The sequence below is a fragment of the Dasypus novemcinctus genome, chromosome 5, assembly GCF_030445035.2.
Source record: "Dasypus novemcinctus isolate mDasNov1 chromosome 5, mDasNov1.1.hap2, whole genome shotgun sequence".
Lineage (NCBI taxonomy): Eukaryota > Metazoa > Chordata > Mammalia > Cingulata > Dasypodidae > Dasypus > Dasypus novemcinctus.
Window position 1 is genome coordinate 119121770 of NC_080677.1, and position 9126 is coordinate 119130895.

Here is a 9126-nt window from a genome sequence, read left to right on the forward strand (position 1 = left end):
GCAGTGGCTGCACCCCTGACTCTGGGTGCAAAAGTTCAAAGTCAAAATATAAAAGCAGTCACCTTGTCCCTGCCCAGGAGGCCTTACCTTCACTCTTCTAGCCTTTAATGACACGGATTATCTTTCTTTCTGAGAATACTCTTTAGAGCAGCTGCAGGAAACCATTGGCCATGCAATTTATTTGCTGCTTCAAAAATTTATGTGGAAGCGGACTTGGCCAAGTGGTTAGGGCGTCCATCTACCACATGGGAGGTCCGCGGTTCAAACCCCGGGCCTCCTTGACCCGTGTGGAGCTGGTGCATGTGCAGTGCTGATGCGTGCAAGGAGTGCCGTGCCACGCAGGGGTGTCCCCCGCATAGGGAAGCCCCATGCCCAAGGAGTACGCCCCATAAGGAGAGCTGCCCAGCGTGAAAGAAACTTCAGCCTGCCCAGGAATGGCGCCAAACACACAGAGAGCTGACACAACAAGATGACACAACAAAGAGAAACACAGATTCCCGGTGACGCTGACAACAACAGAAGTGGACAAAGAAGAACACACAACAAATAGACACAGAAAACAGACAACTAGGGGGTGGGGGGGAAGGGGAGAGAAATAAAAAAACAAAACAAAACAAAAAATTTATGTACCACCATTATGGACTGAATTGTGTCCCTCAGAAAGATACGTCAAAGTCCTAATTTCAGAAAGTGCCCTTATTGGGAAGGAGACTCCTTCCAGACGTAATTAGTGAAGACGAGGCCATATTGAAGTAGGGTGGGTCCTGAACCCAGCATGAATGGTGTCCTTAGAAGGAGAAAAGAGACACGGGGAAGAGGGCCACGTGGACAGAGGCAGAGACTGGAGCGACGCAGCTACAAGCCGAGGAACGCTGGCCACCACCAGCAGGTACTGGAGCAGTCTTCGCTAGAGTCATTGGAGAGAGCACGGCCCTGCCCACACCTTGATTCAGACTTCGAATCTCGAGAACTGCGAGAGAATAGATTTCTGGTAAGTCACCAACGTTGTGCTAACTTGGGGCAGGCAGCAGCCCTAGGATCTTTTAATACGCACAGGTCCAGGAATTTGGCAAGCCCCAGGCTCTTTTTCGGGGCTATGATATCACTGGTAACGTTTCTCACAGCTAGCTCTGGGATCCTAGGACCTCTTGGTCAAAGCCTTTTGACTATTGCCATTGCTTCTCTGGTGAAACCCTAGGTGTGTACGGTTACTTGGGACCACGCGCATAGGCTGTGTAACAGAGTTCGGCTGAAGATGGAAAGGATCCTGGGTCATCACCTGGCCTGGGAGGAGGAGACAGGACCCAGCTGAGTACAATCACGTCACCGGACACGTGTAGCACTTACAGGAGACTTGTGGCAGCAAGATGAATGGTGGCCCAGAGAGAAACGCAGACAAACACAGAGCCAAAGAGGAGAGGTGTGGCCCCAGAGGAGAGGCATTTCTTCAAGAGGAGAACTCACCCCCACTTCCACAAAGAGGATATTGTCTGCCTGAACTCAAGGAAGAAGAACCTTTGATGACCTTGCAGTTCGGAGCAGAATAGTGAGTCATATGGGAGGACTCACGTGTGTACTTGACAATGAGAATTTGAATGTGAAAGACCCTGTGAAGGAGAATATGCCAAAATACAACCTAGTAATGACATTCTTTATACCAGTACTTGGTTTTTTGACTCCTTGTCTTTGTTTCACTTTATTAACTTATGGACAGTAAAGTGAATTAACTGATTTAAATTTGTTATAAATGATCTGTTCCTAACCCTCTTTCTCGCAAGAGCTAAGACCTCCCTGGAGTCCTTTGGTAAGACGAAGAAGACAAGAGCAGTCAGGGGAAGCAGACTCGGCTCAATGGATGGAGCATCCGCCTACCACATGGGAGATCCGTGGTTCAAACTCCGGGCCTCCTTGACCCGTGTGAGCTGGCCCATGTGTAGTGCTGATGCACGCAAGGAGCGCCCTGCCGAATAGAGGAGCCCCATGCGCAAGGAGTGCACCCCATAAGGAGCGCTGCCCAGCGCAAAAAATGTGCAGCCTGCCCAAGAATGGCGCCACACACAGGTAGAGCTGACACAGCAACAAGATGACGCAACAAAAAGAAACACAGATTCCCGGTGCCCCTGATAGGAGAGAAGCAGTCACAGAAGAACACAAGGCGAATGGACACAGAGAGCGGACAACTTGGGCGGGGGGAGGGGAAGGGAAGGAGAGAGAAATAAATAAATAAATCTTAAAAAAAAAAAAAAAAGAGCAGTCCGATTGCAGATCATTGACATCAGATGCATGCCAGTTTTGGGGAAGGCAGTATGACTCCCTAAGCCCTCACCCACATAGAAATATCTTTTCTACTATTCTCCCAGTTCAGTGCCTCCTCATCACCATTACAACCCACGCCCTATACTCACACAGAATAAGCAGAGAGGAAGTTACTTTCTAGACTGGAGATGCAGGCAACAAATGTGGCCCTTACCTAATTAGGAGTTATTTGTCTTCAGGGGTCTCATCCAATGGCCATTTTTCCTGAGGACTTGTGACACTTGTGGGGCTCCCTGACACATCAAAAATATTGCTTAACTCAGAGATTGGGAACTGGTAGCCCGGGGCCAAAACAACCCAGCAGATGTGTTTTGTTTGGCTCATATGGTGTTTTATTAAAAACCTGAATTATCTGCAGTATTGAAAGGTGGAAATTTTCAGGTAACTCAGATTCCCAACTCCCTCTGACAACAACCCACCGGCCTGTGTGAAGGCCGGGATTTTGGTCCTCCACAACTCCCCACCGGTGCGCCTTGCTCCTCTCTGTTACCCGTCTGTCCCTGGGGATTTGGGTTTGCAGCTCTGTGCCCACCCTACACCAGTAAACAACTACAATTCAGAAATGGACAGAGCCCTGGGGAAAAAGAAAGGATTCTGGTCTAACTATCAAAGTGGTAGGGTAATCTACTGACATAAAACTTTTGTTTGTCTCCCTGCATAGTTCCTTATTTTAAGCAATTCACCAGGCTCTGTATTGCCTTGCCTAAAGGATTTTGGTGTGGTAGAGAGCAAATCAGCGGGAAAATGAAGCTAATCTTTACTGAAAATCTAAGGCCACTGAAGAAATTATGAGGCTGTCTTGGAAAGGGAGGTTGGAAAAGGGAGGGCCTTGGGGAAGTGGGGAGTGAGGAAGGTGAGCCCCTGTCCCCAACAGGGCAGAGAGGTCTGGGGCTCTTCAAGGGCATCAGGGCCCACCCACCATTCAGTGATGGCCTTCTGCTGGTGGCCCGAGGCTGAGGTGGCCGGCAGGCAGGGCTCTGGCCTCAGTGTTCCAGCGCCAGCCAAGACCCACATGCCACAGGAAAACTGGGAAGCAGGACCTGCTGGGCTTCTGGGACACGGCAACTTGGGCAACAGGGTGTTAGCCGTGACCGTGGTTATCCCCCTCATAAACACTGGGGATTCTGATATGAACTTGGAAGAATGAGGGGCTCTCAAAGCTGACTGAGAGGAAAAGAAACGTGGCCCTGACACATGCTACACATGGATGAGACTTGACAACATTATACTAAGTGAAAGAAGCCAGACTCAGAAGACCACATATTGGGGAGCGGGTGTAGCTCAAACCAAAACAAACAACAAGGGAAGCAGATGTGGCTCAAGCGATTGGGGGCCTGCCTACCATAGAGGAGGTCCAGGGTTCAATTCTTGTGACCTCCTTGCAAAGGCAAGCTGGCCCGAGCAGAGAGCTGGCCCATGCGGAGGGCTGGCCTGTGTGGAGAGCTGGTGCAGCAAGATGATGCAAGGAAAAGAGACACAGAGGAGAGACAATAATAGATGCAGCAGACCAGGGAGCTGAGGTGGCACAAGAAATTGAGCCCCTCTCTCCCACTCTGGAACGTGCCAGGATTGGTTCGCGGTACTGCCTAAGGACAAGACAAGCAGATACAGAAGAACACACAACTAATAGACACAGAGAGCAAACAGTGAACACAAAACAAAGAAGGAGGTTGGGCAGAAATAAATAAATCTTAAAAAAAAATATCAAGAAGCAAGCAAACAAACAAAAAACCAACTCAGAAAAAAAAGAGCAACTCAACTCGGGAGCTGATGTGGGCCAGTGGTTGAGCGCTGGCTTCCCACATATGAGGTTCCGGATTCAATCCCTGGCACCTGTACCTAAAAAAAAAAAAAGACCACAGACCACGTATTGCACATAAATTATTCCATTTTATGAAATATCCAGAACAGATAAATCCATGAAGACGGAAAGTAGATCAGTGGTTGCCGAGGGAAAAGGGGAAGAAGATGGAAACGGGGAGTGACTGCTTGGTGGGTGTAGGGTTTCTTTCGGGAGTGGTGTGAAAATGTTCTGGAATTAAATAGTGGTGATGGTTATACAACATAAAAGCCACTGAACTGTCACTTAAAATGATTAGAATGACGTTTTAACATTATGTGAATTTTATCTCAATTAAAAAAAATGTTTCTAAAGGCTGATAGAATTTCCCGCCACCTTAGTGTGAAGATGATTTAAAAGAAACTATCATTCCTTTTACCCCTAACTTTGTGGGCCAGGAGCCATACCTATTATTATATAACTATGTCCTAATGTTCGGAGATGCAGTTGAGGCCTCCTGACCCATGTAATGAGCTGGCCCACGGGCAGTGCTGATGCGTGCAGGGAGTGCTGTACCACGTAGGGTGTCCCCCGTGTAGGGGAGCCCCATACGTAAGGAGTGTGCCCCTCAAGGAGAGCTGCCCCATGCAAAAAAAGTGCAGCCTGCCCAGGATTGCCACCGCACACACGGAGCACTGATGCAGCAAGATGACACAACAAAAAAGAGACATAGATTCCCAGGGCCACTGACAAGAATGCAAGTGGACAAAGAAGAACACAAAGTGAAGGGACACAGATAGCAGACAATGGCGGGGGGGGGGGGGAATAAATAAATAAATAATAAATCTTTAAAAAAAGATTTAATATAATCAATTATGGAAAACAGCATAGCAACAAATATTTATAAATGTAAATAATAATTCAAATATAATAGAAAATAATTATAACTTAATTCCAATTTTTATATTACAGCTCTAACTATTGGACATAATAATCTCTAAGAATGAAATATATTATTGGCTTAGTTATTTAATTTTCACTTAGGCCATAATTCTTTCAAGATAATCAAATTCTTATATGAGAATTCTTCACATCTTATTGGAATGAATTACAGCAGATAATAATTGGCCAACTTATAATTTTACATGGCAGAAAAGCTCAGTCTTGTTCAACAGTAGTCATGCTAAATCATTATTGATCCAGATAGATTATTTTAATTAAAGAGCATGAATAAGAAAAGGTTAAAGAAACATGAAGTATCCAAAAATATAACTCTTCTCCAGCCCTCCTCAATTAAAAGTAAGTGTTTATTTTGTATGAAAAAAAATTACAGCATACTGACTGCAGGAACAATTTGCTAGTTGCACTATAATGTTGCTATAATGTTCATATACTATAATGTTGTTATTTTACATTTATCTGACCTACTCCAGATCTTTTGGCTATTATTTGCATGGAATACCTTTTTCTGACCTTTCACTTTAACCTAGTGTGCCCTTACATCTGAGGTGGGTCTTTTGTAGACAACATTTGGATGGCTCATATTTTTTTTAATTCATTCTATCAGTCCATGTCTTTTGGTTGGGGAGTTCAATCCATTAACATTCAGTGTTGGGAAGCAGATATGGCTCAAGTGATAAGGTCTCCATCTACCATATGGGAGAACCCAAGTTTGATCCCTGGGGCCTCCTGGTGGAAAAGAAGGAGAGAAAGTGTGCCTGCGTGGTGAGCCAAGTGCCCACGCGAGTGCCCACGTGGTGAGCCAAGTGCCCATGTGAGTGCCCATGTGGTGAGGCAGTGCCCATATGGTGAGCCAGTACCCACACAAGTGAGTCGTGAGCAAAATGAAGATGCAACAAAAGAGAGACGAAGAGGAGAGTCAAAGTGAAGCGTAGCAGAGACCAGGAACTGAGGTGGAGCAATCGACAGGGAACCTCTCTCCACATCAGAGGTCCCCAGGATCGAATCCCTCTGAATCGTAGGGGAGAAAGATGAGAAGACAAAAAAGAGACATAGATACAGAAGATCACACAGTGAATGAACACAGACAGCAAAAACAGCAGGGTGTGGGAGGGGAAGTGGGAAAAAACATTCAGTGTTATTACTGCAAAGGCATTACTTACCTCATCCATTTTGTTTTTTGGCTCTCTGTTGTCATATCATTCTACCATCTGTCTTCTTATCCTTTAGTTTATCCTTCCTAATAATGTTCATTTCTAAACTCTTCTCCAAATCTCTAGCCCTTGTTTTTTCCTTTCGAGCTGCACACCCCTTTAGTATCTCTTGCAAATCTTGTCTTTTGGTAACATATTCTATCAGTTTTTGTTTGTCTGTGAAGACTTTAAACTCACCCTCATGTTTGAAGGACAGTTTTACTGGATACAAAATTCTTGGCTGGCAGTTTTTCTCTTTCAGTACCTTAAATACATCATACCACTTTCTTCTCTCCTCCATGGTTTCTGATGAGAGGTCGGCACTTAATCATACTGAATTTCCCTTGTATGTGATGCTTTGTTTTTCTCTTGCTGCTTTCAGAATCCTCTCTTTATCTCTGATATTTGTCCTTCTGAATAGTCGGTGTCTCAGGGTAGGTTCATTTGGATTTATTCTCTTTGCGTTGCATTGTCTTTCTTGGATATTGATATTTATGTCTTTCATAAGAGTTAGGAAGTTCATTATTTCCTCAATTAGTCTTTTTTGCCCCTTTTCCATTCTCTACTCCCTCTGGGACACCAATAATGTAAATGTTTGTGTGTTTCGCATTGTCATTCAGTTCCCTGAGACTCTGTTCCATTTTTTCCATTCTCTTCTTTTTCTGTTCTCCTGTCTTTTCCAGTTCAGATGTTTTGTCTTTGAAATTACTAATTCTGTCTTCAAGCAAGAAAAATCTGCTCTTATGTGCCTCTAATGTATTTTTAACCTCATCCATGGTGTCTTTCATTCCCATAAGGTCTGTTACTTTTCTTTGCATGCTTTCAAATTGTTCTTTATGCTCTCCCAGTGTCTTCTTAATATCCTTTATTTCTTTAGTCATATTTTCTTTTTTTAAATAAAAGATTTATTTATTTCTCCCCACCCTCTCATTCTTTGCACTTGCTGGGTCTGTTCATCTTCCTTGTTTCTTTAGAGGTACCAGAAACTGAACCCAGGACCTCCAATGTGGGAAGAAGTTACTTGAGCCACCTCTGTTCCCTTTGTTGTGTCTCTCATAATGTGTTTCTTCTTGTGTCTCTTGTTGCATCAGCTTGCTGTGCCTACCTGTTGTGTCAGCTCGCTGTCTTGTTCATCTTCTTTTGGAAGCACTGGGAACCTCTACTCCCTACTTTGTTGTGTCTCTCATTATGTTTCTTTTCTTGTGTCTCTTGTTGCATTATCTTGTTGTGTCAGTTTGCCGTGCCTGCCCATCGTGCCAGCTTGCTCTCTTCTTTAGGAAGCACTGGGAACCAAACCATAGCCTCCCATGTGTGGGCTCAATTGCTTGAGGCGCATCTGCTTCTCAGTCATATTTTCTTTGAATTCTTTGAAGTGATTTAGGAGAGTTGCGTGATTATCACTGATTAATTGTATTAAATCCTGTATCTCTATAAAATATTTGGTTTGTTCTTTTGACTGGGCCATCTCCTAGGATGGCTTGTAATTTTTTGCTTGTCTAGGCATCTGAATATGTTGGTGAGTTTACTCTGATGACTAATTTCTCTCTTTTGCCTGTTTTTATTTTTTCCACAGCGATTTGATATTTGGTACAACTTATTCTCAGACTTTAAAATTTCCCAGCTTAAGTTTTCAAAATCAGACCAGGGACTCACTAGTGGGGCACAGACTTTGTCCCAAGGGTTGGATACAGAGAGCATGACCAGTTTTTGTCCTTGCAATTTCCAGACTGGCCAGCAGATGGCACTCATCAATGCAATGTTCAACGAGTTTTCAGTCCCAGCTTTCTTGTGTTCCTGTGCTGAATCTACAAAGCACAGAGTCAAAGCAGGCTCCGTTGGCTGAATTCACTGAAGAAAAGCACCCTGGCCTCCCCTCCCTTTTCCTTGAAACAACAGGGAGGAAGATGCCTGTTCCCCTTGCAGGCATCTGCAGTGAGCCAGGGGTTTACCCCAGCTTAATATCTTGGAGGTGGGAGAGAGGAGCCCTTTATCTCTCTTTATCTCTCTCTCCCTCACCTTCCTGGGAGTTATGTAGCACTGTCCTGGTCTGCTGCCCCCAAAGCAGGTCCCTCAGACAACTTTTGGCTCTTTCTCTGTTGTTTTTGTGAGAGCATTCAGCTCTGCCTGTTTCCATGGCCATCTTCCCACAATCCTCTGTTCCTTTCTAAAGGCATCAGTTTCAACAAGAGGCATGTCCTTCGGCCCTTCCAGGTGTGATGGCTGGAACTACAGTGGCCACTTGTGACTATGAGGGAAACTTGAAGAAGCCACATGCTAAGCGTGGCAGACCAGAAAGATAGAAGGAGCTTGGATCCTTGATGAGTTTGGAGTTCTCAAACCATCCTGGATTGACCATCCCCAGACTTCCTTTATGCGAGGAAAAAACTTCCTTCTTGTCTCGGCCACTGTTATTAGGGTTTTCTTTTATAGTCTGCTGAACCTGGAACAGAATGAATGCAGTATCCTATGGGAGGAGCAATCTGCAGCATCAGTAGGAGTTTGGTAGGCAAACCGGGATGTGAGGGGACTACAAGAAGGGGTTGACCAAGGATGAAGTGGGAAGAGGGGGAGAATGTTTACAGGCACAGAGGAAAGAGAACATAGTTGGGTGTGTCTGGGCTAGTAGAGAAGCTGGGTGAAGGAGATGAAGCCTGAGGGAGGGGAGAGACTTAGACCATCAAGGACACTGTAGCATTGTCAAAAGTTGTACTTAAAGGTAAAGGGAGCCATTGAAGGATGGGAGGTTTGCACTTTAGGAAGATTCCTCTGGTGCTGGTACAGGGATAATTGGATTGGAAGGAAGGAGAGTGGAGGTTGGGAGCTCCATTAGGAGTTGCTGCTGTGGTCATACAAGAAATGAAACTGCGGGGTGGGTGT